Source organism: Oncorhynchus nerka, linkage group LG3, assembly GCF_034236695.1.
Source record: "Oncorhynchus nerka isolate Pitt River linkage group LG3, Oner_Uvic_2.0, whole genome shotgun sequence".
Classification (NCBI taxonomy): domain Eukaryota; kingdom Metazoa; phylum Chordata; class Actinopteri; order Salmoniformes; family Salmonidae; genus Oncorhynchus; species Oncorhynchus nerka.
Genome location: NC_088398.1, coordinates 38,962,902 through 38,971,865, shown reverse-complemented (window position 1 = coordinate 38,971,865; position 8,964 = coordinate 38,962,902).

Here is an 8,964-nt window from a genome sequence, read left to right as displayed (position 1 = left end):
AAACACAAGCATTTCGCTACACCCGCAATAACATCTGCTAAACACGTGTATGTGACCAATACATTTTGATTTGAATAACTTCACCATGCTCAAAGTCATATTCAATGTCAGATTTTTTTACCCATCTACCAAAACATGCCCTTCTTTGCGAGGCATTGGCAACCCTCCCTGGTCTTTGTGGTTGAATCTGTGTTTGAAATTCACTGCTCGGCTGAGTGACCTTACAGATAATTCTATGTGTTGGGTACAGAAATGAGGTAGTCATTCAAAAATCATGTTAAACACTATTATTGCACACTGAGTGAGTCCATGCAACTTATTATGACTTCTTAAACAAGTTTTACTCCTTAACTTATTTAGGCTTCCTATAACAAAAGGGTTGAACACTTATTGACTCAATACATTTCAGCTTTATATTTTTTATTAATTTGTAAAAAAAAAAAATAAATAAAAAAAAACAATTCCACTTCGACATTATGGGGTATCTCAATATAATCAATTTTAACACAACAACATTTGGAAGAAGTCAAGGGGGTGTGGATACTTTCTGAAGGCACTGTACATGCTCTAGGATATTACAAACTTGCATCTTGGATGATAAAAATAGTCTCTGACAGAAAGCGATGTACACCTGATTACAGTAAATTATCCAGGACCCATCTGTAAACACAGTGCCTTATTTATTCCAAACAGGAAATAGCCTGAGCATCGCCCAAATTCCAAAGTGGTGGACAGTAGAATAAATTATCTTGACCACTGCACTCCCGAGTGGCACAGCGGTCTAAGGCACTGCATCTCAGTGCAAGAGGTGTCTGTACAGACCCTGGTTTGATTCCAGGCTGTATCACAACCTGGCTGTGATTGCAAGTCTCATAAGGCGGCGCACAATTGGCCCAGTTTGGGTTAGGGTTTGACCGGGGTAGGTCATCATTATAAATAAGAATTTGTTCATTAACTGACTAGCCTAGGTCAATAAAGGTAAAAAACAAAAGCACCACCCCTTCACTTAACCCTGACCTTGATCACTTTACGGGTAAGCTATCAACATCACCCGGGAATATTAAATTCAATCGCGAAGGCAATAACATGTAAAAAGACAGGACAAATGTCTTTGTGTTTAAGCACGTCTCGGTGAAGGACTATACTATGTCAAACAGTGTTCAGGTTTGTTTGAAGGTGGCCAGAACCGGCCTGGCTGACTGTAGGACCATGCCGTACAATTTATCCTCACGAACTTCTACAGATGCACCATTGAGAGCAGAACAGGCGCATCAAAGCCGGGACTTGAGATGTGCACGATTAACAAAAGTTTTTGTGCAAGTCTCCCATTGACGTCATTCAATAATCTTGCCTCAACTTTACATCGATAATTGGGCCATGATCACCACACTAAATAAGATTCTCTGTACAATATCTTTGTTCAGATATGCTACATCAAATCCAGAGGCCACTGATTCAAAACGGTTGCTAATAGTCATGCATTTGCGCAATTCATATGCTGTAAACCTTTCAGATAACAGCTTGCAAGTACTATTACATTCTAAGTTCTATCAACCTGAATGATACAAAACATTGAGGGTTTGTGGGAACATTTTGTAAAGTTACATGTGTACCCTGCGCCTTTCTAGAACTCGGCAATGTCCAGTGACAAAGCTCATTGCTCCCTTCCATTGTCGTACTCTTAGTGGCCACCCCTGCTGTCCTGCCAGCTCTGCCACCCTGGCTGTGATAAGAGATGCCGGGGTGTGGAAGCACGGCTGCCCGCCAATATTGTAGGTTGGCCACGGCTCGCCCCCCAATCTGGCTAGGGGAGTTCCCCTTTATGCTCTTCACATTGCAGGAAATCTCCACGGAACCATTGTGTGAAAGAGCACCCCTGGTAGGCCCCCTGATCGCCATGGCGTTGCTGCGCCCAAGAGCCAGGTCCTGGGTATCAATGGTGATGTTACAGTTGATGGTCTAGGGACCGCCTGTACCTCAATGGTGAGGTGAAAGGTCACAAATCAAACAAAAGGTCACAAAATGGTGCAAACTAAATAGTACAGAGATGGGTCTATTTTCAAATGTGCCCAATTAGTGGTTACACTCTGGGTACACTCTCCCTGTTCCATCATAAGACTTTAATGTGGGGGAACTGAGGGACTGTCTCTTTAGAATGAAACTTGCAAATGGAACCTGATCCTCCTCAAAATCACCTCACATTTCATCCAATGACATGTCAATATTAGCCCTAAGCCAGTGCTAATCTCTGAGGCTGTATTGTCTCTGTGGCAGGAGCCCAACATCGGGTTGGATGGTTCACGTGTCTGGATTCTTCCTGAACCAGCCCATCTCCTTGCATCTCACCAGGCCTCAATGCTGAGGTGAGTCTGCCCAGCACTGGTGCCACTTACCCACTCAGTCAGTCCAGCAGCCACTGCTGGACAGGGTGAGAAGATGGGTTAGCACACCTACCTTACCTACACACACCACCACAAGAGACGTCTCACAATGTACAGTGCATACAGAAGATATTCAGACCCCTTTACTTTTTTCCAAATGTTGTTACGTTACAGCCTTATTTTTTTTAATGGATTAATTTGAGTTTTTTCCCCCTCATCAATCTACACACAATACCCCATAATGATAAAGCAAAATATGTCTTTTAGAAAAACCTTTTTTCACTTTGTCATTATGTGGTACTGTTTGTAGATTGTTTTGTAGATTGTAGAGGATTTGTATTTTTAAAATCCATTTTAGAATAAGGCTGCAACGTAACAAATGGTGGAAAGATTTAAGGGGTCTGAATATTTTGTAGCTCAGTTGGTAGAGCATGGCGCGTACAATGCCAGGGTTGTGGGTTCAATTCCCACGGGGGACTAGTATGGATAATGTATGCACGCAGGGTAAGTTGCTCTAGACAAAAAGCATCTGCTAAATTATGTAAATGTACTTTTCGAATGCGCTGTATAACTGTATACAGTATGATGAAAGTATACTGAGATGAGAAAAAGCCTTAAAGTGTATGCATATGGCTCTAGCTTCCTTTGCATAGTCCTCCAGGGCACAATGCCCATTTTTGGATGGCCCACTGCATGGGCACTCATGTCAATCAGCCCACAGGCCTGCTCACAGAGAGACAACACTGCCTCCCCTGCAACAGAAACACATTGACAACTCCTACAGTTGGGATAAGGTATGTGATATCATTTTATTGTGTCTAGGAATACATATCCATCCATCTCCACAATCATGTCTGTTGGGAAATGTAAATATTGGTGATCCATATCAGATCACCAATTACTATTTTGTACATTGTAGAATAATAGTGAAGACATCAAAACTATGAAATAACACATATGGAATCATGTAGTAACCAAAAAAGATTTCATTTACATAGCATTTACTAACATTGGCACACCTGTATTTGGGGAGTTTCTCCAATTCTTCTATGCAGATCCTCTCAAGCTCTGTCAGCTTGGATGGGGAGCGTCGCTGCACAACTATTTTCAGGTCTCTCCAGAGATGTTCGATCGGGTTCAAATCCGGGCATTGGCTGGGCCACTCAAGGACATTCAGAGACTTGGCCACTCCTGCGTTGTCTTGGCTGTGTGCTTGTGGTCGTTGTCCTGTAGAAGTTCACCTCTGTAGCAGTTTTTATCAAGGATCTCTTTATACTTTGCTCCATTCATCTTTCCCTTGATCCTGACTAGTCTCCCAGTCCTTGCCGTTGAAAGACATCCCAACAGCATGATGCTGACACCACCATGCTTTACTGTAGGGTTGGTGCCAGGTTTCCTCCATACGTGATGCTTTGCATTCAGGCCAAAGAGTTCAATGTTGGTTTCATCAGACCAGAGAAACTTGTTTCTCATGGTCTCAGAGTCCTTCAGGTGCCTTTTGGCAAACTCCAGGCGGGCTGTCATGTGCCTTTTACTGAGTGTTATGGATACAAGTATCCTGTGTGTGTGTGTGTCCTGTGTTTCTTTCCTTTTCCCCTCACAGGTGACAATCATCATTCCCCAATCAGTCATCAATCAGAAGACACCTGCTCCTTTTCCCTTACCCTATCACATTCCCTTTCCGTTGGTTTAAAAACCCTGTCAGTTGTTTTCTCAGGAGCTCGAGCTCTTTGTGTCTCAATCTCTCGCAATCTCTCTCTCTCGCTTTGAGCTCTCGTTTGTTTTTACACCGACATGTCACTTTGTCCCACCTGTGAGTTTTGGTTATGGTGTTTGACTGTATGATGGTGGGAAAAGGGGGTACCAAGCCAAGTCGCTCATGGGCATACATTACCCGTAGGAATACTTTGTTTTAGAACACTAGTCAGAACTGGGCGGTGTAATTTTGGTTAGTTAGTTAGCTGTATTGAAGTAGGCTAGTCTAGTTTAGGGGTGTTTTTGGATATTTGTTTCTTTCCTTGGGTCCAGCTCAGCCCCTTTTCCTGCCCCCCCCCCACCTTTTTACAGTGTGTTTAAAAATTAACCATGAGTGTTTGACGGTAGATTTAAGTTGTCTGTGGTTATTTATTCCCACTGTTACTTTTTCAGTTATAATTTGCATGAGTTATGTTACGGGTCTCATTACCATCCCCCCCTAGACTGCCGGGCCAACGAGATTCGTAACACTGAGGAGTGGCTTCCGTCTGGCCACTATCATAAAGTCCTGATCGGTGGAGTGCTGCAGAGATGGTTGTCCTTCTGGAAGGCCTTTATGGTCTCCACAGACAAACTCTGAGAGTGACCAAGTTTTTGATCACTACCCTGACCAAGACCCTTCTCCCCCGATTGCTCAGTTTAGCCGGGCAGCCAGCTCTAGGAAGAGTTTTGGTGGTTCAATACTTCTTCCATTTAAGATTGGAGGCCACCCTGTTCTTGGGGACCGTCAATGCTGCAGAACTTTTTTTGTACCCTTCCACAGATCTGTGCCTCGACACAATCCTGTCTCGCAGCTCTACGGACTATTCCTTCGACCTCATGGCTTGGTTTTTGCTCTGACATGCATTGTCAACTGTGGAACGTTATATAGACAGGTGTGTGCCTTTCAAAACCATGTCCAATCAATTGAATTAACCACAGGTGGACTCCAAGTTGTAGAAACATCAAGAATGATCAATGGAAAGGATGCACCTGAGCTCAATTTTCGAGTCTCATAGCAAAAGGTCTGAAAACTTATGTAAATAAGTTAAGTACATTTGCTAAAATGTCAAAAAATCTATTTTCTCTTTGTCATTAAGGGGTATTGTGCTTAGATTGATGAGGGAGGAAAAACATGTATTTAATACATTCCAGAAAATCACATGGTAGGATTTTTTATGAATTTATTTGCAAATTATGGTGGAAAATAAGTATTTGGTCACCTACAAACAAGCAAGATTTCTGGCTCTCACAGACCTGTAACTTCTTCTTTAAGAGGCTCCTCTGTCCTCCACTCATTACCTGTATTAATGGCACCTGTTTGAACTTGTTATCAGTATAAAAGACACCTGTCCACAACCTCAAACAGTCACACTCCAAACTCCACTATGGCCAAGACCAAAGAGCTGTCAGAGGACACCAGAAACAAAATTGTAGACCTGCACCAGGCTGGGAAGACTGAATCTGCAATAGGTAAGCAGCTTGGTTTGAAGAAATCAACTGTGGGAGCAATTATTAGGAAATGGAAGACATACAAGACCACTGATAATCTCCCTCGATCTGGGGCTCCACGCAAGATCTCACCCCGTGGTGTCAAAATGATCACAAGAACGGTGAGCAAAAATCCCAGAACCACACGGGGGGACCTAGTGAATGACCTGCAGAGAGCTGGGACCAAAGTAACAAAGCCTACCATCAGTAACACACTACGCCACCAGGGACTCAAATCCTGCAGTGCCAGACGTGTCCCCCTGCTTAAGCCAGTACATGTCCAGGCCCATCTGAAGTTTGCTAGAGAGCATTTGGATGATCCAGAAGAAGATTGGGAGAATGTCATATGGTCAGATGAAACCAAAATATAACTTTTTGGTAAAAACTCAACTCGTCGTGTTTGGAGGACAAAAGATGCTGAGTTGCATCGAAAGAACATCATACCTACTGTGAAGCATGGGGGTGGAAACAAAATGCTTTGGGCTGTTTTTCTGCAAAGTGACCAGGACGACTGATCCGTGTAAAGGAAAGAATGAATGGGGCCATGTATCGTGAGATTTTGAGTGAAAACCTCCTTCCATCAGCAAGGGCATTGAAGATGAAACGTGGCTGGGTCTTTCAGCATGACAATGATCCCAAACACACCACCCGGGCAACGAAGGAGTGGCTTCGAAGCATTTCAAGGTCCTGGAGTGGCCTAGCTAGTCTCCAGATCTCAACCCCATAGAACAACTTTGGAGGGAGTTGAAAGTCCGTGTTGCCCAGCAACAGCCCCAAAACATCCCTGCTCTAGAGGAGATCTGCATGGAGGAATGAGCCAAAATACCAGCAACAGTGCGTGAAAACCTTCTGAAGATTTACAGAAAACGTTTGACCTCTGTCATTGCCAACAAAGAGTATATAACAAAATATTGAGATAAACTTTTGTTATTGACCAAATACTTATTTTCCACCATAATTTGCAAATAAATTCATTAAAAATCCTACAATGTGATTTTCTGGATTATTTTTCTTCTCATTTTGTCTGTCATAAATGAAGTGTACCTATGATGAAATTTACAGGCCTCTCTCATCTTTTTAAGTGGGAGAACTTGCACAATTGGTGGCTGACTAAATACTTTTTTGCCCCACTGTACAAATATACACACATACTACATACACCCACATGCATAATGACGCCACGCAAAACAATGACATTCTGTTCGAGCTTTAAACTCAGCCAGTGAGACCCTCTCCTCCAGTTTTGAAGTCTTTTGTATTTTGTTCCAAGACCAATGAGTGTTGTACTGTAGGAGAAGGATTGTTTCCCACTTTAAATCCTTGCCTTCTGGTATTCACTGTGTATTTATTCCTTGTGTCATTATTTCTCTCTATGTAAGCATTTCACTGTTAGTCCACACCTGTTGTTTACAAAGCATGTGACAAAAAAACATTTGATTTGATTTATTCTAGAAATAAATCTGGTGCGGCTGAGAAAAGAAGGTAAAATCTCTCCCCCCGGGATTAATTATTCTCCAGGCGTCAGACAACTCAATACATAGCTCTTAAGACTGGCACTTTTCCTAGCAGGCGACTGGTCAGGCAAGCGGTATGTAGGGAGTGGTAAATGAGGAAATATCAGATAATAATCTAGATTATTCTTTTTTTTTTCAAAGAGTCGGGTGCATAACCACAGTCTAAGAGAACATGTTCTCCAAAAATAAACCCTGACATGAGAATGTATCAGCCCTCATGATCTTTAAATTTGACATTTTAGTCATTTAGGAAGTGAACATTATTAATAATAAGGGTTACATGGAGAAAATTGGATCCTCTGAAATAAAAATAGATTGCCCTCCCTTCAGTAAAATATATTTGACCTAAACCCTCCCTGAAAAGACAAGTGACCCTACCCTATAGCCCAAATAATAATTTAAACAAAGTGTATAGCAGAGAACATGTCTACCATAGACCAGAGCCTTAGATATGCAGTTTAAGAAAATGTTCTTCATCCATTAAGCATAACATGCAAACACAGGCATTTTTAAGTGCACAGGCCTGCGGGCCAGACTGTTGTAAAATTGCAGACCACAGTGGACAAGAGTAGGGATGGAAAGATCTCCTATATAGTAAAAGCATTGCATGAGTCTATCATCATATTTGCAGATCAGAGAAAAAAAATGGTATTTTATAAATATTTAATGCAACTATGTAATTTTACATATTAGAAGAATGTTTTTTAATACCACACAAATGACTGAAATTACAGGCTAAGAACAGACAGGTAGGCCTGTGTGTTCCATCTAATCGAATGCTAAATCAGTGTGTCTTGTTTGCAATGAAACTGTCTTTGTTTGCAAATAATTAAATCTGAGACATCATTAGGAATCTGAGCATGATACTTTAGGCCTACCTTTTCAACCCAGACAGAGTAGGCCTACCAATGCAGAGTAGGCCTACCAACGCAGAAAAATTTAATCTTTAACTGTTTGCTACTCTTCTTCCATGGCTTAACCCAACGAGAGGTCACAAGTATTCACCTAAAAGCTGTCTGGGTTTAAACATCTTCTATTGTACAGAAAGTGAATAGCTTAATCAATTGATAATAACATAATTAGATTATTTTCTACATTGCAGAATAATAGTGAAGATATCAAAACTACGAAATAACACATATGGAATCATGTAATAACCAAGAAAGTGTTAAACAAATCAAAATATATTTTACATTTGAGATTCTTCAAAGTACCCACCCTTTGCCTTGATGACAGCTTTGCGCACTCTTGGCATTCTCTCAATCAGCTTCATGAGGTAGTCACCTGGATAAATGATGCCCTCTGGTGTATTTTGGACATTGAGAGCGGGCTCCTCCCGTCTATGACGAGTCACATTTATTTATTATGCAGTTAATTCTTTTAATTCTTTATTAATCAGTTACCCAATCAAATCAGAGTCCCCCAGTTACCCACGTGGGCCCCATACTTCCTCTCCTACCCCTATATTTTGATGTTATACAGTAGTTCCAAAAGTGCTGAACAATTGTCCCTGGAAATATCTGGATATTATACTGAACAAAAATGTAAACACAACATGCAAAAATGTCAATGATTTTACAGAGTTGCAGTTCATATAAGGAAATCAGTCAATTGAAATAAATTCATTACACCCTAATCTATGGATTTCACAATTAGGCAGGGGCGCAGCCATAGGTGGGCATAGGCCCAGATCGTCTGTAAGTCAAAGTCCATTCTGACAGCCGTACAAAATGAAAAAGCAGTGGCGCACTCACAAATATAATCAAGTTGTACAAGTCCACTACTGTGCCAATTGGTCTCAGCAATACAAAACAATAGCGTTACAACAGTGAATCTCCTACGAC